Source organism: Callospermophilus lateralis, chromosome 17 (genome assembly GCF_048772815.1).
Source record: "Callospermophilus lateralis isolate mCalLat2 chromosome 17, mCalLat2.hap1, whole genome shotgun sequence".
Lineage (NCBI taxonomy): Eukaryota > Metazoa > Chordata > Mammalia > Rodentia > Sciuridae > Callospermophilus > Callospermophilus lateralis.
In genome coordinates this window covers 57,385,162-57,408,893 of record NC_135321.1, presented here as the reverse complement: position 1 = coordinate 57,408,893, position 23,732 = coordinate 57,385,162, and the positions used below count along the sequence as shown (strand labels likewise).

General features: G+C 31.3%; 1 pseudogene; it reads right to left on the bottom strand.

Annotated features, from left to right (window-relative positions):
- The window catches only part of LOC143382657 (ankyrin repeat domain-containing protein 12-like), a 31,760-nt pseudogene that overhangs the window by 5,593 nt on the left and 2,435 nt on the right, over positions 1-23,732 (bottom strand).

Here is a 23,732-nt window from a genome sequence, read left to right as displayed (position 1 = left end):
ATGAAATCATAGAGCTTTTCTCAACTAATTTGAACATCTATTTAGGGGCTGTATTTATATTTGTCCTTGAGAAAATGAATCAAAGAATACATATGTGAACATCTTATTTATAATCTGATCTCCAGAACATTCCTCCCCTTGCAATTTTCAATATTTAGTTTTTCATGGTTTCTATGCACCTTATTTCTCAGTAGATTATTAGCTTTCCTGGAAATTGAGTTCCCTATTTTATTGTTCCATAAAACACAATGTACAATGCTCTACATTAGACTCAGTCTTGAGTAAGTATTTATCAAGCTCCACTAAGTTGAGCGCTAGGTGCTAAGGGAAGGTAAAATGAAAAGATCACAGTCCCTGCCTCAAGAAGCACTGTACTTTTAAGTGAAATAGCACAATAATTGGTAAAATGGCAGTAGATACTATGCCCACAGGGTGCTCTCAAGAATGAGCTGCTCAGGAGGAATGGAGAATGAATGAAGTTTTCTCAGAAGTAGTACTGAAATATGCACAGGAATTTCAGCAAAGATTTAAAGGCATGAAAATAACCATGATGTAAACAAGCAGCTGAAATCACAGTAGGTACCATTCCCCTCTTTCAATAGATTGTGGACACTTTGACCCTGTATTTTCTTTGCTATTTTAATAGCTGCATATTACACTTAATAACAATTTAAACTAATCTCTATTGAGCCTATAAATAGGTTGCTACCCATGACTTGATATAACAGATATTCAACAATGGAAAAGAATTTTAGGGTGTACTGTTACTTGGAAATAGAAGAATATCAATATTTGCAGGTATGTAAGAAAAAAGGAACAAGAGAAACATATTGAAATAGTATCTGCAGGAAACTACTTGGAAGGATTGTGACTTTTCTTTTCTTCTTTAGGATATTCTACATTTTCCACATTCCTAGCACAATAGATGTATTACTATTATCATTAGGAAATAATATTTTTGAAAAGTTCACGGTTATAAAATGTTCCCATTAACTTTTTAAATTATTGGTATGGCTTATTTTTCCATGTATGTGTTGTTCTTTTTGTGTAATGTCACTTTGTAATTTCCTCAGCTCTTTTCGTCTGAACTTTTCATACCTATGCATATCAAAAGAGCTTAATTATACAGTACATATGTTACAATACTTCATTGAAAATATCAATAGTGTTTGAATTTTTGAATATATGCATTAAAGTTTAAACAGAAATTCTCTTAAGGGAGTTACTCATACATGCATACACTGAGAGATACATAGTTTGTCTTTTATGTTCTTGATTCACCAATTGAATGTATGTTCTTCACTGTAAATATCCTGACTCCCTCCTCCTAATGGTTCTTTTAAAAAAGATATGTCCTGTTTTAAAGAAAAACTATAAGGTCTAAAATTAACAAGTTAGCAATTTCCCTGGGTGAACGAACTCGATCTGACCTGGAGTACCAAGTCACATGCTTACCAGCCACACTCTGACAGTTCCTCTGCACCATCTGTGTTGATCTTATACTGCTTGCAGAGGCAGAATCTGATCACCAGCCTCTGAACCTCAGCAAAGACCATCACCTCCATGATGCCCTTTCACTTGCGGAATAGGCTGAAATCCTTTTCCTTCCTTGAGTATTCCTCAATTTTTAAAATCTACTTTAATCACTGAGAAATATAGATGAACTCAGTTTCTGGATTCTAGTGGAACAGTAGTTTTTCAAACAAACAAACAAACAAACAAAAAACATTTGTCCTGCTCTTCTTAATAGGTGGCTGCTTAAGTGAGAAAATCAACTGTCTCCAAACCCTCAGATTCCTATACTCTAAAATGGTCATGGTCATTATTATACTAAGCTACCGTTCGGTCACACTTTTAAAAGTCTTTAACACCTGTTTAATCACTATATATGAACTTGTACTTAAAATAGCTTATAAAGTTACTTCTAACAAGAGGCTGGAGATATAGCTAGATGGTAGAATGCTTGCCTAGCAGAGGTGAGGCCCTAAGTTAGCTTTATTTGCAAAAATAAATAAAGTAACAAAAAAGAACCTTTAAAAAATTTTAATGTACATCATATATCAATTTACTCTCAACAATCCAATAATCATATTTGGGAAACTAGGAAAGATAGTGATAAATAATCAACTGTTATAATGTTTCATTAAAATTTTATTAAATAATTTATTTCCTATGAAAAATAATAATTAAGCTCCATTCATTACTTAGCAAATATACTTAAGTATATTTGAAAGTTGCTCTTTTATAACTTATGACAATTTTAGACATCTGTGAGTAAGACTGGTGTCATTTAAAGAATGGTTAATGTTATAGGAGATCCCAATTGTTCTTAGGCTTGACTGACTCTACCATAAATTTTCATAATTTCTTGCATATCAACATCCAAATGTGACCAATTTGGGGAGATCACAATATACATAGAAAATCTATCCCCTTGAAATCTCTCTAAAATAACATGAAGAGAGGTTTTGATAAACTTTTGAAACCATCTGCATTGTACATTACACATTTATAGGAAATTAATTTCAGGAGGGTGTGATTTTGACACAAAACTAAATATACTATGATGATAAAAGTACAGTTAAGTCCAAGTCTCTACCTCCCATCTTTCCTCTGACATTCAGCCAACCAACTGCCTGGACTCCTTTCAATTACCTCAAATTCAAGATTAAAAACATTAACACATTGTTTTCCTTCCACAACTACTTCCACTTGCTGCTTAAGCCAATCTTCCTTACCTGAGAAATACAAACAAGAAAGTTACTCAAATTAAACAATCCCAGAGGAAGTTTTTTTTTATTTATTAAAATATCATTTTATTTTTTTATTTTTCCAGAGTCATTTTCAACTGTCTCATTTCCTCAACTTCCAAATTCAACCATTCAGTTTCAATCTCTGGAATATCTCTGAAATCCGTTTTCTTTATTCCCACTGCCTCTGTTGCAGCTCAGGTTTTCACCAGTTCTTGCCTAGGTAAATAGTTGCCTTAAAACACAATGTGGCCAGCACTACAGACCATATTACATCTTGTCTTATTTGAGCCGCAAGTTAGTATAAATCTTCCCAAGATCTAGACTACCACCTTTACTACTGCTAAGTAGTAACTAAGAGCCCTGAGATGAGAGAAGAAATCAGCAATGCATCAGCTATCCAGTAAATGATGGCTGAAAACTATATAAATTACGTAATGAATAAATTTATATTTGATGTTTTTATGTTGTTCTGTATTCTAAACAAACAATATCTAATCTTTACAGTAGCTATTATAATTCCATCTTAAGAGACAAGCAACAGAACAATTCAGGTTCAAGCTCACCTATTGTAGGATGTAACCCAGGGTATATGACTTCACAGTATGTTCTACATTGCCCCCCATGTTTCATTACTTCTTGCTATACTAAGATAGTATTTCATCTTCCTCAAATTTCAATGCATATCAGTTGCTTCTCATTATTTTCCATCTGCTTAATCATGATCAGGGAGAAGCCAGTTTAAAGATTTTATACTTAAGAAGGGTTCAATCCCAGTACAAAACAAAACAACAACAACAAAAAAAGAGAATCAAGGGCTGGGGTTGTGGCTCATTGGTAGAGTGCTTACCAAGCATGTGTGAGACACTGAGTTCGATTCTCAGCACTACATATAAATAAATAAAATAAAGTCCACTGACAAATTTTTAAAATTTTTTAAAAATACAGAATCAAGAAATCATCTGAGGGATACATTAAGTGGAATGTGATAGATATCATTATCCAAAGTACATGTATGAAGACACAAATAGGTGTCAAGATACTTTATATACAATCAGAGATATGAAAAAATTGTGCTGTATATGTGTAATAAGAATTTTACTGCATTCTTCTGTCATTTATTTTTTTAAAAATGACAAAATAAAAATAAAAAATTAGGATGAGATAAAAATATCAAATACAAATTCATTCACTATGTAGTTCTGTGTTGTTTTCAGGTCACAACTACAACATTCATTCTAAACTCATTATTCTAAACTCAGCAATTAGAAGAGATGGCCAACATCTGACATGTGTCATGACTTCCTGTGGAAGTACAGTTACATTTGATTAGCTTCATAAGCTACCTTCAGCTTCCACACAACCTGCCCTTTCATAAATTATACACTGAAATGCCTATTTTCCTTAATTGAGCTTTTGATTTTATACATCAATTGAAGTTTTGTAGTCAGCCACAAGTTTATTTTATACAATAGCACCATTTTTATGTAGCAGTGTTTATAATTATTTGTATGTATATATATATTTTATGAAAATGAAATAAAATGCTTATTCTAGTAGCAATTAAGATAAAGGGGAAAACTGATAAACGTGTTTTAATGTGAAAGAAAAGAACATTGGAGAACCTACATGAAATACTGTATCTATGCATCTGTCTACACAAACAGGTAGGTATAATAGTGCATGAGAAAGCATGCTGTACAGAAAACATCAACATTTATAAAAGTGATAAAAAGTGAGGTTTGAAAAGTATAGGCAAAATTAACATGTAAACGATTTTGAGAATTCATGTAAGATATTTCTGTCAAAATTATGTGCTGAAAATCTGTGCAAAAGAAATCCAATGTTTACCTCAGTTCTTGACAAAAATTACAATTGATCAGAAAACGGAAAATTAACATTATGATATCCTATTCAATTGTCATTGAAATCTTGCAAAATCACCACAGGAAAGTCTTTTCTTCTCAACAATATAGTCACCCTATGCAAACAGAAAATTTGAATTTGAAAAAAGCAAATACTTTAAAACACATAACTCTTTAAATCACACTATGAAGATGCAATGAATAAAATCTGGACACTGGCAACATTTGCAGACATAATTAGGTTGTTTCAACTAAAAATTGCATGAACATAAGAAGGAAGGATGTATGGATACTCACTAATGTGCATGTATTAATATATCACAGTGAAATTCACCTTTATGCACATCTATAAAGCACCCATTAAAAATAAATAAGTGATTGGAAGGAAGAAAATACAAGAGAAGACAGAGATTAGCGTTAGGAAGGAAGGGGAAAGAAGGTGGAGCTTAAGGGACTGAAAAGGAGTAAATTAAATCCAGGCATTTATGATGTCAAAATAATCCCAATTATTATGTACAACTACAAGAAACTAATAAAAGCATAATTGCTTATCAGTCTTTTGGCTAAGATCAGGTATAAAAGCATTTAAAAAAAGACTTGAGACACATCAATTTCAATGTAAAGGATTCATTTGGATTCTGATTTTGAAAAAAAAAATTAAAAATATGTAATTGCCTTTATTAACTTGCCAAATAGTGGTATATTTAAGTAGGTAATTAGGGAGATTTCAACATAAAGGTTGTCCTGGATTCTGTAAGTTCAGTCAACCTTGGATCATTCAAATTAATTTTTACTTTTAGCAACCATTGCCACTAATTTCCATTAAAAGTGTACTGTAAACTTTGGTTCAAAGCAGAATCAGGCTATTCTATCTTGAGACTAAAATTCTGTGATGATGTGACTAGTGAGGGTTCTGATTTGTCCATTCCTATATCATCTTCCTTTCACCATGGTATTCACATGATCAAATAAATGACTATCCAGAATGAGAATTGTCCAGATTATTCAGATATAAATATGTAGCAGAATGTATGAATAGATAAATAAAATCTAACATAAAAATTCCAAAAACATTCAATGAGAAATGACTTGACACATAGGCTTCAAGAGCTGGCATCTGTTAGCTGTTATTTGCAAACATGGTGGGACTTAAGCAATGGAAAGAACAGCAAAATTTATCCAAATTCTCTTTCTTGTCCTCACAGAATAATTTCTGGACAGAAATGGTGATACTGTGTTTCTTCTATATTTCTCAATGAAATATATTTTTTTGGGTATCTAAACATAGAATCTACTTGGTTTGAAATCAAGTGGTTGGAACTCTGACTTTTATCTCAAGCATGCTGTAGATTCAATATTTCATTGAAGAAGGTTTTGATAACTTGATCTGTGTCATTCTGTAAATGGGAACAGCACCTAATGTTTTTTACTTGCTCTGCTTTGAGGACCTATGCTCAAGGTGGATTTATTTTTTAAAGAGTTTAATTAATTTACTTTCGTACTGGGGATTGAACCCAGAGGCTCATTATGTATGAAAATGTATTTGCTCATCATGGATTTTATATTAATTGATAGTAGTGTCTATGGCAAAATACAAACCAAGAAATACACTAATTCATTTCATTTTTGAGTACCCTTGGATACAGAAAGTGTTACATTTGTATACAAAATGAAGAGACTAGTCATGTACACTTCATACTGTGTGCTTAAATCAAGTAAATGTACAATTACTAAACCATACTTCAGTTATATGCTTGCATCAAAATCATCTGACTCTGAAGTTCCCATACAGAGTAACAAACAGCCTGGAACAGTAGAAAAACACACAAGTTCTGGCATCAGCCTTAGGTTCAAATGTTTTCTCTGCTACTTAACAGATCAGTAATCTATTATTAGGGATTAATATTTGCAGAGTTGTCATGAGGATTAAATGAACTAATTTATGTGAAATGCTTGGGACATACCTGGCACATACCATGTGCCAAATCTAATCCAATAACTTTTCATATTTGTTTGACTTTGAACTATCTACTAAAGGGGTAGAGGGTAAATAAAGAGAGAAATAAAGGAGTAGGGTATAATAAAAATGTAAAACTTTCATTTGCCAACTACAGTATTGGCAAATTATATTAACTCCCTGCCTAGGAAAAAATGTCTATTAAAAATTATGTAACATACACTTCTGCCAAACATAATGAAGTATATGACAATTTTAAAAAACCCTAAATCTAATCCTATAACTTTTCATATTTATTTAACTTTGAACTATGTACTGGAGCTGACTCCAGGCACTTATTTCATTTATCACAGGGATAAAATGAAGGCAGTGGAAACCACCAGACATAATAAATGTAAGTAGATATGACTTTTTTCCCCCATGGGATGAAGCAGTGAGGGGAAAGAAGAAATAGAGTGAATCAAAAACATTATATTGATATTCAATTTTCTATGTATTAGTTTTGGTGCAATTCACACATATACACAGATAGTTCCTCCCACTGGTGGCCTCCTTTCTATATGTTAGGTAAGTGCTCTACCACTAAGCTATACTCCTAGCTCCAATTTATATTTTTATATATGAAGTATTAGTCACACAACCACTTGTGTAAAATATATTTTAGTATTCCTTGAAGAGGAGAGAGTAGAAAAGATTATGAAAAGAAAGTAATAAAGGGGTAGATGGTAATAAAAACGTAAGACTTTCACTTGCCAACTATATTTTAATGCTAGTATGTAATGATTTTACAAATATTTTTATAACTAAATCAAAACTTTTATTGAAAATTAGCCTTGGTGAAATGAACACTGTATTTATACAAGTTCTATTAATTGTCTCACTTACCTGTCCATCTTACATGCTCAGAATGCTTCTATTTAACAAGTTAATACTATTAATAAATTTATCCAAGACCATCAAGCTACTAAGTAACAAAGCAAGCTCTCCAAAGCTAAGTTTCTCTGATATTGGTACTCACAACCATCATCCTGCATGATTAACTGTACAAATGTCCACTAAAATGAGATTTCCATAAGCATTCAAATATCTTCTGTCTTTATTTCATAATATAGCATACTTACTATAATCAACTTACATGTAAAGTGCTTTGGGGAAAAGTCCTACAAATTAAACATACCTATCTGAGGTTGAATTTCAAATATGAACTTGGTATTTGTTTTTCATTATCTTGATTTTGAAATGTTCACAACTCAGATATAAATGAGTTGGTTTACCTGAATGCATTTTTACATACAGACAAAAATAACTCATTCATCACTATTAACAATTCTTAAAGGAAAATTCATGCCTTGAATACTTTAAGTGACTTAAACTAGTGAATCTGGATGAAATTTTCCATTTCTATAAAGATAAACACAAATGACATTTTAAGTTTGAGAATATTAAAGCCAAAAACACTATGTATAATTATGAATATTTCCTTTTAAATAAATGTCTAATGTGATAGCTTATCACTATTTTTAAAGATAATATGTACTAACTGCGAATGCTCAGTCAAATTTTCATGTATCCATGTATTAACTCATTGAACTATTACCACACTTCCACAAGGTATCTACTGTGATCCTTATTTTATAGATATGGAACCTGCACACACACAGGCTAACTGATTTGCTCAAGATCCAAGAATCGAGGATCAAACCTAGACAGTCCAGGAGTGCTAAAATATGAGCTCTTATGGTTAATACAGTCATTTTAAAAAAGCAGAGTGGGAAAAGATGGCTGTATGAATTATTTCCATTGTCAAAATCCCTACAACATAAAGTTTGTTTATGTGCATGCATTTAAGGCACTCAACCAAGATTTACATATTCTTTGAATACTACAAATAATAAGAACAAACTAACTTTACAATTGGAATGGGCTAGTGCTTAAAAAATCATAATCTATACTTCAAGTGATTTTTTTGCTTCATTTATTTTAAAACAGTATTTATTGATGTGTTTGTTATAAAAATAAGACAGTTAATATTAGAAAACCATAAAAATAAGAAATGTGTTAAGAAGGGAATCAACCACCACCCTAAATAATCTCACTACCCAAAACAATCATTTTTATAGCTTATTTAAAAGAATTACACTTTAAGATTTGTTTGAATTTACTTAGAACTAATGAACAACTTCTAAGCCTCAGTTTTTACTTCTAGGTCCTTCTAAATTATCTCAGCTACTACTGTCATTTCAGAAAGCATGTTCATATATGCCTTCAGCAACAAAATCATGCCACATTCAGCTGCTTCATATTTATCCCATGACACGGTCATTTCCTTATAGTTTTTGCCATTTTCCTTTCTCATCAAGAGACAAATACCTTTGTACCATAAATAGCATGACATAGTGAACTCTGAGAATCTAATTCACACATTGTGTGTAAGGGTTCTGGCTGTGGATATGTACAAGGCAGCATTCTTTTGGTGAGCAAACTCCTGGAAGATAACAGGCGCCCTGTTATTCACATTTGGAATATTCTACAGTTCTTTTCTGGAACTAATAAGATGACTAATATATGCTCAATGCCTAGCTCCTGTAATAATGTCCTTCAAGAGGAGGCTCTGTGCTAGATTCTTATCAGCCTTGAAATCTCAAACATTCATTTTCTGGGAATAAAGGAACTCTCTTAGACAACACAAATATGTTACTGGAACTAAACCTGCCCACATAACAGTGACTTTATACAATGAGCAAGATGTACTAATGATGTCAATGACCTAATGTAGCCTATGGATATAAATAAAGCTGGTAGCTCAGATGTGCCGCCCCTTTTACTCTGCCCCTGCACCTTGCTTATCTCTGTCTCTCTCTCTTTTTTTCATTACAATTGTGTTAAGAATCTAATTTTTCCTTGAAAACATTTTCCACAAATTATGATCTTCTGTATTAATGTAAACCAAGTGCTTATTGCTGTCATTCTAGATTTTTCATCAAAATCCTGAGTTTGTCGACAAATCTTTTTTTGCTTTTATTTCTAACATTTCTGTTTCAACAAATTTAAAAATAAATCCTTATCCTTAAAGTTGTGATTTGTGTTGTGCATTTTCCCCCCTTTGGTACCCCTCTCCTCTTTCATGGGGTAGGGGAGAAAAAGAAAGAAAAAAATTCCTTTTGACTTGAAAACATACATATTTCTTCAGTTAAATGACACTTTTCACAAATTAAATTTTTCTTCATGGTATTTGCTCTTTTGGGGAATGTGAAAAAAATATGTTCTGGGTGGGTTTCGTTTTGTTGGTTGGTTTTTTTTTCTTTCTGTTTTTCATGTCGTTCCAATGTTTTTGTTTTTGTATATTCCATACACTCTTCTTCCAGATCTCTTATTAGATCTTCAGCAATGTCTGGTCTAGTCCTCAGTACTATATAGAATATTTACTTTAGTGATCATATACTTGAATTTCAAGGACATTTTGGCCTCTTGTTACTCTCTTTTACAGCAGTCTTTTCTTGATATGGTGGTGGATCTACTGTTTTTTTGTTTTCTCAAGGACATTGACAAATTACCTTCAATTTCTGGCTTTAATTTAGTCATTTTCCTCAAATCTTCGTATTTCTTTTCAAATGGATAAAGACAAAAAACCATTTGCTGAAGCAGTTAGTTTATGGAGGAGTATCCCGTGAGTTAGGAGGTTTGTGGTTAATAATCTCTAATCCTAGTCTTCCAGCTGAGACTGCTCTCTAAGCAAGACTCTTCTACTAGAAAAAACAGATATAATAAGAAAACCTGAGAACCTCAGTTTAAGAGATTTTCAAGGGCCTCACTGGGAAGAATGTTTTACAACATTCAGCAGCAGGACCCCTTTAGTTGATTTTTCCTTTGTTCTGCAGTAGTTCACTAACCAAAACTACTATATTTATAATTAAGAATTATATAACCATAGTTATTAGTTACATTAAAAAACTGCATCAGTATTTAAGAAAGTAACATTAAAAAATGCATCAGTATTTAAGAAACAAACCTTTACAATTTTCACATCCCCAATTTGTAGCTAAAAAAATAAAAAGGTAAATAAATAAAGGGAAATTAGATAATTTAATACTGTCTCTTCTAAGCTTACATCTGTAAACATCAATTCTCCATTCTCTAGAATGTTAAGTGTTTTATTGGCAAAAAGTAATTACACTTCTCTTTGAAAATAAGTATGTCATGTGAGCATTTACTTCGATTTATTTTCATTATAGTTTTATACTAATAGATATTGGCAAGAAAATTACAGCTGAGAGCATAGGTGTGAGATGGAGAGGGAAGAGAATATAATCAATAGCTGAAAATATTAAGTCTGAAAGTAAAATCTATGCATGAAATAGAAATAAAAATCAAGAACCACCACACTCTATTTACACTAAAATTGTTCTAACACAGAAATTCATTCCACAAACATTAAAGTTTTCCTTCCTGAAAATAGGACAAGTAATAAAACAGAAATTTTGATGTCACCAAAGGAAACTGACAAAATCAACCCAGCCTCAGATATTTCATCATGAATGTATAACATCACATGGAAGTCTTTCAAATTATGATGATAAAACATTTTTCTGCAGGCAGGATGATGGAGCTCAAGCTGAACTCATTCAAATGTAAACACATATAATTAGTGTTTTAAAGCAAAAGAGTATTTAGGGTTCTGCCCAAATATATCCTTTGTAGAGAGTTTTTGTCTTAAACATTCAGCAATATCTAACTATACTAATTACGTGACAGGCTCACTTTTCATTACTCACTGATAGAAATTCAGTTTTTAAGAAAAACCATCAAGTAAACATTTAAAACAACTAATCTGGGTATTTGTGATAAAAAACTTTTGCATTTGGGGGGCAAATATACTTGATATTTCTATTATTTTAACATGAACTTCTCTTTTTTTTTGGGTGGTGTTGGGGATTGAACCCATGGCCAAGTGCAAGCGAGGCAAGCACTCTACCAACTGAACTATATCCCCAGCCCTACATTTACATGGATTTCAAAATTTAAACACTCACAATGTGTTTTGTGCAACCATCCAGAGCACACTGCAGCTGCAACTACAATTTTCCATTTTTATATATAGATGTGCATGCTGCACAAGTCAAGATGCAGAAAGTGATTTCTATAGACACTGATAAAGAGTGAACTTTTACAATGTACATTAAATTAGATATTCATAATTTCCACTTTTACCTCTACTTAAAATCTTACATATTTTTCTGTAATTATAATGGCAACTGAAATTAAAAATTCTTAGGTTTTCAGACTAGGTTAATATAATTAATTCACTTAAAACACATGATAAACTCTGTATTGATTTAAACTAAGAATTTATTTTTAAAAACTATGAATTTTAAGATACTGGTAGAAGCAAACTGATGGTAATTACAAAAGGAAATATTTTAAAAATTAAAATTTAGAACTCTGTGTGTAAAGCATCCATGCTACAAAAGGAGGAGAAAACAGAGCATGCAAAAAACACTATAACAAAACTTCTCTTAAGTAGTAATTAAAGAATACTTGATTGTCTATTGTGGTGTATGCTCAATCTTCTGAACATAAGATTCCTAAATAGCTATTTTGAAGTATTGATAATAAAGGGATATATAAAGTTAAGCACTAAATATGATGCTTGCTATTATTCAAAAATTTCAGATATAGGCTTTATCAAGGAAGTCACTAACAACCTGGGTGTATAGATTCTTGGGTTATAAATGGTCAGTGTTTTATGGAAATAAAACATCAAACCTGTATTACATTCTAACAAATACACTGAAAGTTATTAAAATATACCATTTGGAAAGGAACAAAAAAAGGCCATTTACATTTTAACTTTACATACAAAGTAGAGAAATCTTTAGTAGGCCAATAAGCAAACTACTCTATAAAATGCTCTATTGAGTCTAGAGTCTAATGATCAAACATGTTCACACACATAACACTGTAAGTAATCTCTTCCTTCAAATCTCTATAATTCTAATTACAGGTTTGCTTGAAGCTGGGTACCCAGGTGCACACCTGTAATCCCAGCGGCTCAGGAGGCTGAGGCAGGAGGATTGCAAGTTCAAAGTCAACCTGAGCAAATTCAAGGTGCTAAGCAACTCAATGTGACCTTGTCTCTAAATGAAATACAAAATAGGGCTGGAGATATGGATCAGTGGCTGAGTGCCTATGAGTTCAATCCTTGGCACCTTCCCCCCCTCCCAAAAAAAAGGTTTGCTTTAAAACTTCCTAAGGTGATCTTCTAGGAAGAAGATCTTATAAACAGATCCTACTTATGAACAGTTAACATCACATAAGCCACTCAGTTAAAAATTCTGGTATAATATGGCTTAAATATTCGGGTTGTTTTTGGACCTCTCGATACATTAAATGTTACAATTTCCATATAAGCATGTACTAATATTTGTATTTTCATAGCGTCTGAAATATGAAACTGAGGAAGCTTCACAAATTATGACAATGTATTTGTGGTAAAATAGTACAATTTATTATTTTAACATGAACAAAATGAGGATTCAAAAATACTGGTTGTTCTGTATATTTTTGGACACACAAATCACTTAGTGAACACCAGTGGGTAATAATATATCACTGTTTTTTACAGGTCTCCTATCTCAATAAAAACAGCTTATTTATTTATGATGAAACATTTTGTTAAGTAAGGAAAGTTTATAGCAGTAGTTGTTTAAGAAACAAGGCCAGATTGTTGGCAAAGATCAGAAAAAGAAGAATAGCTCTTATGACGATCACTGGCAATTAATGTTTGTACAATGGACATTGTTTTAAAATAATAAAACCAGTGTCTGGAAAAGTTGCTAACAAAATCTCTACTTTGGCAGTTAGTAAGTATCAGAAATTATGTGGGGGCGTTATATGACAGAGAGTTACCCATTTTTCCATTATCATAATTATGGTTTATGAGTAAGATCAGGCTTCTAACTATGAATTCTCAGCATGGTAGCATACGCAATTATTGGTAACAAACATTTTTATTAGATAGAATTTGCTATAGGAAGGTAATATGGAATCAGACTATGGGAAAAGACTGAAGGGAAAATGACTATAGAAGTATGCAAATTTAAAAGAACCACACATTTTATACAAATAGGCTATATTAATCAGGGCATGTGTTCCTGTAACACCTTCAGGTCTGATATACATGACCTAAAACTACTGCTCCAAGTGTGGTCCATGGAGTGAGGTCATCTGTAATTTATTTATTACTGATCCCTCACAAAAAGAGTGCTTGTGCTACAAGTGGAAATAAAGGATGACATTAAGCACACTGTTCATTTTAGCTGACTATTAATTTTAGCTGACATTTTTCCACAGAACTTTTTTCCTTTTTGATGAAGAAAGTACTATGTTGATTTACAGTTTGTCATGAGCTCCTTATCTTGAAGACTAGTAAAAACTAGATTATCGAATGGCTACACTGAATAGAACTGACTATAAAGCATAATGCCTAATGGAACAAAACATATGTGGAGTGCTATTTAGATAACATCCTTCCATTTACTCCAAAATTTTTAACTTTGCAGCACTTAAAGTGTATCTATCACATAGATGACCTGACATAGCAGATAGATAACAATGCTATAAGTCTTTCCACATATAAATATGAATGGGCAGTTAAAGTAATTCTTTTCTTTTTTTTTTTTTTGGTGTTATAGATGGAAACAATATCTTTATTTATTTATTTTTATGTGGTGCCAAGAATTGAACCCAGTGCCTCATGCATGCGAGGCAAGTGCTCCAACACTGAGCTAAAACCCGAGGCCTTAAAGTAATTCTTGCTTAAATACTAGTACTATTCTGAATTTAGAGTGAAAGAAGTTTGATAAAGTTAAGTCTAATAAGGACCTCATGTCAACTAAACTTTCATTATTTTCATGAGTCTTTTTAGCAACTCCAAAATTTTTGTATGATACTTACTGACAATTTCTGCATCATTTCTTGAGGGGCTTTGATTAAGCAATAATTCAGGCATAGTCACCAGGTAAAAAGTAAATATTTGGAAGATCAGTAGATAGCTGATGAGCACAGATAATCATTAAGATCAGTGAAAATCCAAAAGGTTCTAAAATATGTGTTCTGCTCCAATTATACACTGAAGTTCAAATAAAATACATTTTTTGAGAGAAAATATTGTTATAGCACTTCTTTCTATGGAAATGTTTACAAAAGCTGTATGCTTTTCACAGTGCCACTTTTCCGAAAAAAACAAATTAAGAGTGCATAGGTATAATAAATAGAATAAATATGCCATATAAAAAATGTTGTAGGTTTTAATCTTATTTTTTTACTTTCTCATGAAAGAAAATGCAATTTTATTTTTATCTCTAAGGCAACAAATCCAAAATTTATTAAATTGTACCATGAACATTCTACATCAAATCTAATATTAAAATATATTTTTATTTATTTATGTATTTATTTTTATTTCTTACATGACAATAGTGGAATGTATTACAATCATAATTATCCATTCATCATTACACAAAATACATGTATGAAGATGTGAATTTGGTATCAACATACCTTATATACTAACAGAGATATGATAAATTGTGGTATAAAGGTGTATTAAGAATTGTAAGGCAAAAAATAAATAAACAAGAGAGCTCATGTATAATGGCATAATTTGGTGTGAACATATTTTATATACAGAGTTCAAAAAATTGTGCTGTGAATGGAAAATGAAATTTCAGATAATATAATCCTGGTTCCACATAACACAAAAATTGTTAACATTTATTTTCTTTCTTTTTAAGTTTAATGATAGCTACAAACTTTTAACAAATATAGCACTATTTTTGTCTCAACCTGTAAGTACAAATTGTTATGTATACACTCTCTACAACACTGAGATATTCATAATATGCTGGGAAAACTGCTGCAGATTCCAAGTAATACTATACTTCTGTCAATTTTACCTTATATTTCTGACAACTTTATGTTTTACATATTTTGGACAGTACTACTCAGTATTTAAGAAGGCAACACAATTTAATCTCAGGTTTGAATTATATGTCCTTTATTACTACAAAATTATGATCTTTCTGCCATGGATTATTTCCTAACTTTCTTATCTAATGTTAAATATGGTAATTCTTGCATTTTCAATTGCAAAAGCATTTGTAACTGATATTTATCCAATCACCATAGAATAAGTCATTATTATAACCCTCCCTATTTTAAACACAATTTTACTAAAATTTAGTGTCATCTCTTCTCGAAGGTTTTAATTTGATACTTAAATTTGATTTTTTCTTATGTGATCTCACATCTATAGTCAATTCGATATCTATAGCTATTATTTAAATATCTCTAGGAGGTAAATGCTCACTGCTGAATCTCTTATTTCTGAAAATCTTTATTCTATTTATCATAATTTGGCACAATCTGCCTATTCAGTTGGGACTATATTTACAACTAAGTTTTGTTTAGCAAGGCAATAAAGATGTATTATTCAGAAGGTAGGTTCTTTTAGTTGTCCTATCAGGTGAAAACTAAAGTTGTGTTGTATCATAGAAAATAAAAATTAGAAATTATGTGCTTCCAATTATAGATGCTTTTCTATTGCTTTCTCAAGGGAGATGCAATTTAGTAAATCATCTAATTGTTTACAGGAATTCTCTAAGATTTTATGAGGATATGGCCATAGATTGAAAGAATTCCAATTTTATTGGGGAGGAGGAACTGGGGATTGAAGTCAGGGATACTAGACCACTGAGCCACATCCCAATCCCCTTTTGAATTTTATTTAGAGACAGGGTCTCACTGAGTTGCTTAGTACCTCACTTTTGCTAAGGCTGGCTTTGAAATGTCCATCCTCATGTCTCAGGCTCCTGAGCTGCTCGGACTACAGGTGTGCACCATAATGCCTGGCTTAGAATTCTTTTTCATTTATCTTTTTCTAAAATATGACTGAACCTTTTCTGTTTATGCACAGATTTTCTTCAACAAAATTTAAAAAATGTTAAATTCTTTTGGTTCTTTCTTTTTAAAAAACATTTTTAAGTAGATCGCCCCTACCCTACAATAATATCCAGAGTGAAGGACTCATTAATGCCAGAAAAAGACAGGATTTGGTTAGTAGGGCCATAATACAGAAGACTGAAAAGACGTCATGGGAGAAGCTATGCATGGGGAGAGGTTCTAAAATATGCTTGAATGTAATAAAAGAATAGTTTAGTAATTTGTGGGAGAAAATACAGAAAAAGGGTGAAAAGCACTATGATGCCTATCATACAAGGTATGTGTAGCAAAAACCTAGATTACTAACTACATCATCCTTAGGTAGCTAAGATTCTAGTAAGAGGTAGCAAGCATTATTCTACAGTATTTAAACTTTATATATTAAAATATTAATCCAGAATTAGCTACCAAATGCTAAACAATTGAATATAAATGATTTAAAAGCAACTAGTATAACTTTTATCATCATCAGACACAGGCACCTGTCTTTTTAGTGACAACTCCAATTCTTTTGTTTCTGCTACATCACTGGGCACTCCCCATGTTTATTAGCTTGAAATGGGTTTCCACCCTGATGAAGCAACAGTTTCACTATCTTTAACATTAAGTGGTAGGAAGATTTAGTCTCTTCATAGTTAATATGATTTTGATCATTCTCTTGATAACATAGTGTTCTTCTCAGTGTTATTTCTACTCTGCATCCATTACTTGCATCCTATTCTATATTATTATTTTCTGCCAGTTCCATTTTCACTGAAACCTGCTTCCATATACTGATTGGCATCTACTAAAATAATCTTCCACCTTTAAATTTAAATAGGACCATTTTATTGCTCAATTTCATGGTTTTCTTCCTGTTTTATCATAAAATAAGCAAGAATTTGACTATCTATTAGTAAGTACTATTTCAGGTTTGGATAAATAGCAGCAAGCTCCATAGCCTCTTGAATTGTTCATTCTAGTAGAAATCACAAAGGAACTATTTCCCTTCTGTTTAAAGCTAATACTACTATGAATGTATTAATGCCCTAATTTTCCTTTCTTCCTTATCTCCCAGGAATTTCATCTGCCATTCATCCACAGGACTTACTTAGAATTAATGAAGCTTAAACTTCAAGGCCTTTCGCTTTTATAGGATCTTACAATTCCCTACATCTGATTTTGTATTCATTACTTTAAATTTTTTCTCAAAAGGGACCTCTTATTCCCATCAACATATAAAAACTTCAGGAACCATAAAACCAGGATCTACCCAGTTAGTCATCATTTCTTTTCTATTCATTTGTATACTCTTCCTTTCGATATTTTTGAACCCCTTTTAGTTGTCTTCTATGTAGAAGACAATCTTTTCAGTTCATATTTATTCCAACTTAAAAAAAAATAATGGCAAGGAAGAAATGAAACACAGGCAAAGAAAAAACTGTGTTCAAACCTATATTCCCGATCCTATATGCTTGGGAGTCTGAGATAACAGAATGGCAAGTTTAAGGTCAACTTGGGAAACTAAGCAAGATTCTGTGTCAAAATAAAATAAAATAGTGATTGGTGCTGTATCTCCATGGTAAAGAGTTTGCCTAAGATGTACAAGGATCTAGATTAGATCCTTAAAACTCAAAAAAAAAAAAAAGAAAAGAAAGAAAGAAACAAAACAAAACAACAACAACAAAATCCAAAATTCACCCCAAGGTCATATTTTCCTCCTCTAGCTGAATCTTTCTTTAGTCAAATTCCTGAAAAGATGTTTACCCTTGCAACCTTCACTTTTAAAAATAGCTCTTCACTCTTCTACCTGCATGCATCAGTCCTATGAAGAACCTGTCCTGGTCTACTTTTTCAAGCTTTGATATACATCCCTTCTTAGGGTTCTCACCTACACTGACAGAATTTGATCATTCTACAATGCACTCATTCATTTTCATTCTCTTGCTCTCTTAACTCTAAACCAAATATTCAAATGCTCATTGGATGTTTCAATACAAATCAGCAAGTTTCAAATGAACTTCATTAAAATTTCTACCATTAACCTTTCCATTCTTAGCAACTGGCACTGAAAACTACCCATTAACTGAGTTGGCCAACTGTTATCAATTGTGCCTACTTACCATCTCGCCCTGTTTTGATCTTTTACTTCCACTGACACTGATGTGTTCTATGTGACACAACCTACATTAAAATTTATTAATATATATTTCCCCCTTATTCTAGAATACTTCCCATCTTCACATGGGTTCAGGTCTTAAATATATTTCTCTCTGTATTCCCAACACTTAACTATGGTGTTTTTGTGTACTTAGAAATTATACCTTCTGAAAGAATCTTTAAACAAATAACATGAACAGATGAGTATTAACTACATTTTGCATTAAAAGAATAATTTGAAGATAATGTAAATCAAGAATTTGAAACAAATTATATAAGAATGAAGATTTGCAATGAATGAAATGAAAAAATTTTCTTAACTGCTTTGTAGAAAATTTGAAATGTAAGATTGTATAAAGATAACAATTTACTTGTGAATCCAAAGGCTAATATTTTATTTATGTTTATTTTTATTGAATTACAAGTATTTGTGATTTTAAAACATCAACTAGCTTTCCAAAGTTGTTACTTAAGGACAATTGTTCCTAATCCTTAGCTCCATCTTGGAAACACCTACCAAGGTAGAAGAGGTGAAGTCATCTGGCTATATAAGATTGGGGAGGGACTATAAAGTAAAAAAACAAACAAAACTTTGATTCAATCACATTGTTTGCAGTCCAAACAGGAATTCCAGAGGCAAGTGGTGTCATCAATTCCTGAGCTTCAATTTCTCTGCAATTATGTGTCATAATGGCTTTGTTTCAATGTTCTTATCTCTCCTAAATCAGAGGTAGACAAATTATGGCCTCTGGGTCCAATAATTTTTATATTTTTAAAGTTTTGTTAAAAGAGTAAACAGAAGAGTGGAAAAAAAGGTGCAAAGTTTAAAATTTTTACCATTTGACCTTTATAGTAAAAGTCAGATAAACCCTGTACTAGGTTAGCAACTGTATATATATTATCTAATTTCCACTTTCTAAAATCTTGGTTTTCCATTTCTTCTTATCTTTGTCCTTGTATATCCATATCTTTAAAAATCTCACTTAGGAATGACATTTGAGAAGGTTAAATGAAGTTAAAAAAATCCTTTAATCATTATAAATAACAATGTAGTGAACATTTTAATGATATGAAATATTTTGCATTTTAAGGTTCATTTTCTTAGAAAAGAGCCCAGGATGAGAAACTAGCAAAAAGGATCTTCACATTGCTTTCTGTTCATCAGGAAGCGATCGATGAATATTGAATACGTGTCTATGATGATAAGTCAAGTACAGATTCAAGCATGATGTACAAATTCTAACAACCAATATTTTGCACATCATTTTCATATGCAGATCCTTATTCTAAAAAGGACTTAAGGGAAATAAAAGTTATTATAACAGGCAACAAACTAGAAGTAGGTAAAAATGATAAGACAAAAAAATGATACAAATCTAAAACAAATAGAACTAAGGTTACTATAAAATTATGTATTGTGAGGTACAACTCACTTATATAGCACGTAAGGAATAGTTGTTTAGAAGTTAGGTTAATCTTCTCTTATTCTAAATACTTTAGACCTTGCTACAAAACAGCTGTATTTTTGCTTCTTCTACATTAGGGATGTTTTATGGATGGTTGAAGTTGTCATGGCTATCAATGAGTAAAAGAAATACAGTTCTTTAGGGAGAGGCTCCTAAGACCTAATCCATCTATATGCAGAATTGAGAGATTTTGATTGCTCTTAATTCTCTTTTCCCTAGGCTCAAGTCAAAGAACAAGAAGAACATAGCTTGTTGCTAGGAGGAAAAGCAAACATCTTTTGAAAACAGCATGCCAATCTTGCTCAGAAAGAGTCTGGAAACAATGTTTCAATCTGTTTTAGTATATGAGCCAAAGGTCAGCTTCTACAAATATTTTGCAGCAATGTACATATTTAGAAACTTATACTGGTGTAAACAAATATGTCTTATTCACAAGACATAATTCTGTCAAATCACACTTGTAAATCAAGAAATCTTTATATACCATGTTTAAAAGAAAGTTATTAATTTATGATAACTATTAATAATGCATTTTTTAAATTCTAAAGTATGGTATTAGCTAGAAAACACATCTCTTCTGATAAATTCAGAGGAAAGCGCAATGCCTCCTATAATTTGTCAGGCCTTATGGACAAAGCCTTTGCCCTTCTGCCTATCCTCAGTTATCTATCCATCCAGGTATCTATGCCAAATTTATTATTTCTTTTGCAACACACATTTCCAGAATCAGTAACAGAAAACACCAAATGTCTGTCCGAATGGTATTCACAGACTAGCACAGGAAACATGACAATAGATAAGTAAAGAGGAAGAAAAAAGTTCTATCCATAAGTATGTACAAATTGTTGATGCATCAGGAAGTTAAGAATGGTTCAATAGTACACAAGAGCAGTTTAGAGAAAAAATAAGGATTACAATTTCCTATTATTAAAACTTAATGAGTAACTTGGAAAAGTATATTATAAAATTATAAATGAGAAAGGTAGCATTTTTAATCTAAAGTTTAGTTCCTAAAATATTTGGATATATTTAAAATAACATTACAGGTAAATTTTGAAAAAAAAAGAGATAATGCCAAATCTGACTTTGAATTAGTAGTTAGAAAAAATAAGGGAAAATAAAATACACATGAGTTGGTCAAGCAATGAATGAAATATAACACAAGATCATACAACTAAGAACTAAGCTAAATTTTACTGTGGTGTAATCTATGATAGAATTGCACATTATTGATTTCTTCTATCATACTTACCTCTCTGTGTCCACTACTAACAGACTCATGGTGTGGCATGTCATCGTCTAATCCTTGTGTGTTAATATCTGGTCCAGCTGCTATAAGTATATTAGCAACATTATTATTTCCAACATTGAAAACTTCATTCAGTGGTGTCCAACCTAAAGTTAGAATAATAAATAATAATTAAACATACAATTTTAAGATACATACACCAGTTCAAGATATATACAAATTTATAAGAAACATTTACTACCATTACTGATTATGGATATGAAAATTAAAATTTTTTCATTATTATAATAGCAATTAAGTTAATATCATCAAGTTATAGTGACAGATTCTTGATTGTAGTATAAACTGATACAGGATCTTATTTTGGTGGGAATCTGCCATTACAATTTCAATTCTACTGAAACAGTCCCAAGTTACTCAAAACTATGGTTTTATAACAGTGTTGACTATATTAATATTATGTAGCTGTTAAAAATGAAGTAAATTTACCTATATATATTGAAAGAATTTACTATAATTACAAACAGGCTGAAGAACAACAGATGGAATAATATTTTTTTAAGCCTATAAGAAAGTAAATGTTCATATTTACATATGATCATGAAAATGCAGTGAATGAATAACCTACAAATTATTAATGACATTTCTGTGGAAGACAAAAAATATAGAAGTGAAACAGTACTGTAAGATTGAAATTAAGAAGAATTTCTATATTATTCTCTGTCAACATCTATTATTTGAATTCTTCATAGTAAAAATACATTAGCATATTATTTGAATAATTAAAGTGAAAATAATGCTACTCTCTTACAATCTTCATGTTCAGGTTAATGTTTCTCAAAGAATTATGAATGAATTAACATAATATTATGTACTCAAATTTACTTTGGACAGAACTTAAATTTAATAAAGAATTATGGAGTTGGGGCTGGGGTGGTGGCTCAGCTGTAGAGCGCTCGCTCGCCTAGCACATGTCAGGCCTTGGGTTTGATCCTCAGCACCACATATAAATAAATAAATTAAATAAAGGTATTGTGTCCAAGTACAACTAAAAAATATTTTTTAAGAAATTATACAGTAATGTCAACTAAAATATAAGTTTAATATTCAAAAGCTGTAATTATTGACAACTAATACAGCAGAACATGGTTTTATGCACATACTCCAAAAGTTTTGTAAAAACATATATTATCAGAACCTTCCATTTCAGCAAATTTTTTTTTAAAATGAATAACACTGTAACCAAGATCTATTTCAATATTAGTTCCCAAATATTAGTCTTGAGTTTAATCTTACCTACAAAATCTTTCATGTTCACATTTCTCTCTAAATTTATTAATTCTTTGACTTGTTTCACATCTCCTCAAATAGCTGCCATGTGTAAAGGAGATTCACTATGCTCATTTCTTTTGTTAACTTTGTCTTTTTGACAAGATGAAGATCTGGGAGTTTTCTTTTGGGCTGTTATTATTTGTGATAGATAGTTTGGTGTGGACCTATAAGAAAGAAGTTCACAAAAGTCCTTGGCTAAATACCGTACATACTTACTAAAAGGTTCTCAATAATAATGTGTCTATTTCTGAAACTTTCTAACATCACAAAACTTGACTTGGATGACACATCAATAACTTGACACAAATATATAGAATAAAATTTACTTTAGGATTATCAATGATAACAAGTTGATTAGAAGCCTTTTATTCTGTCAATTTATAAAACTGGTTTAAAATGATAATAATAAGTATCAAGTATATACCTTAAATGTATCTGCCTAATGAATAATTCAAAGAACTGGAAACAAACGGTATTTTTTCTGGGTAGTTTATACTATTAGTCTAATACCTAGATAAAATTAAATGAAGATAAGAGTTTATACCTCTGACCCAAAAGCATTGGAGTTTTCTACTGATGATGTGTGCAAATTAAGTTAGAGATGACAGTAGTATGAAAATAAAGCCAAAGATCTGAATTAAAGGCAAATGGAAAAAGTCTCATAGATATTAGACTTTGCTTTGATGCCCAACTTGTGATTTTTGTTCTCATTTTTATGTCAAAATCCGAAAAGTTAAACTAGATTATGCCCAAAACTCCACTCTCTCTTTTTAGAACCATAGGGCAGGAAGAAGGAGGTAATGTTTTCTCAATTAAAGGTATGACAATACTAATTAATTCTGAAATTTTATAGCTATTTTAAAAAGTTAATGCACTAAGAAAAAACAATTTGGAAAATAATTTTCTATCATCATTCTTGCATACTGACATCATTAGAGTTCTTAAAGCAATATCAATAAAAAATTAAAAATTTAT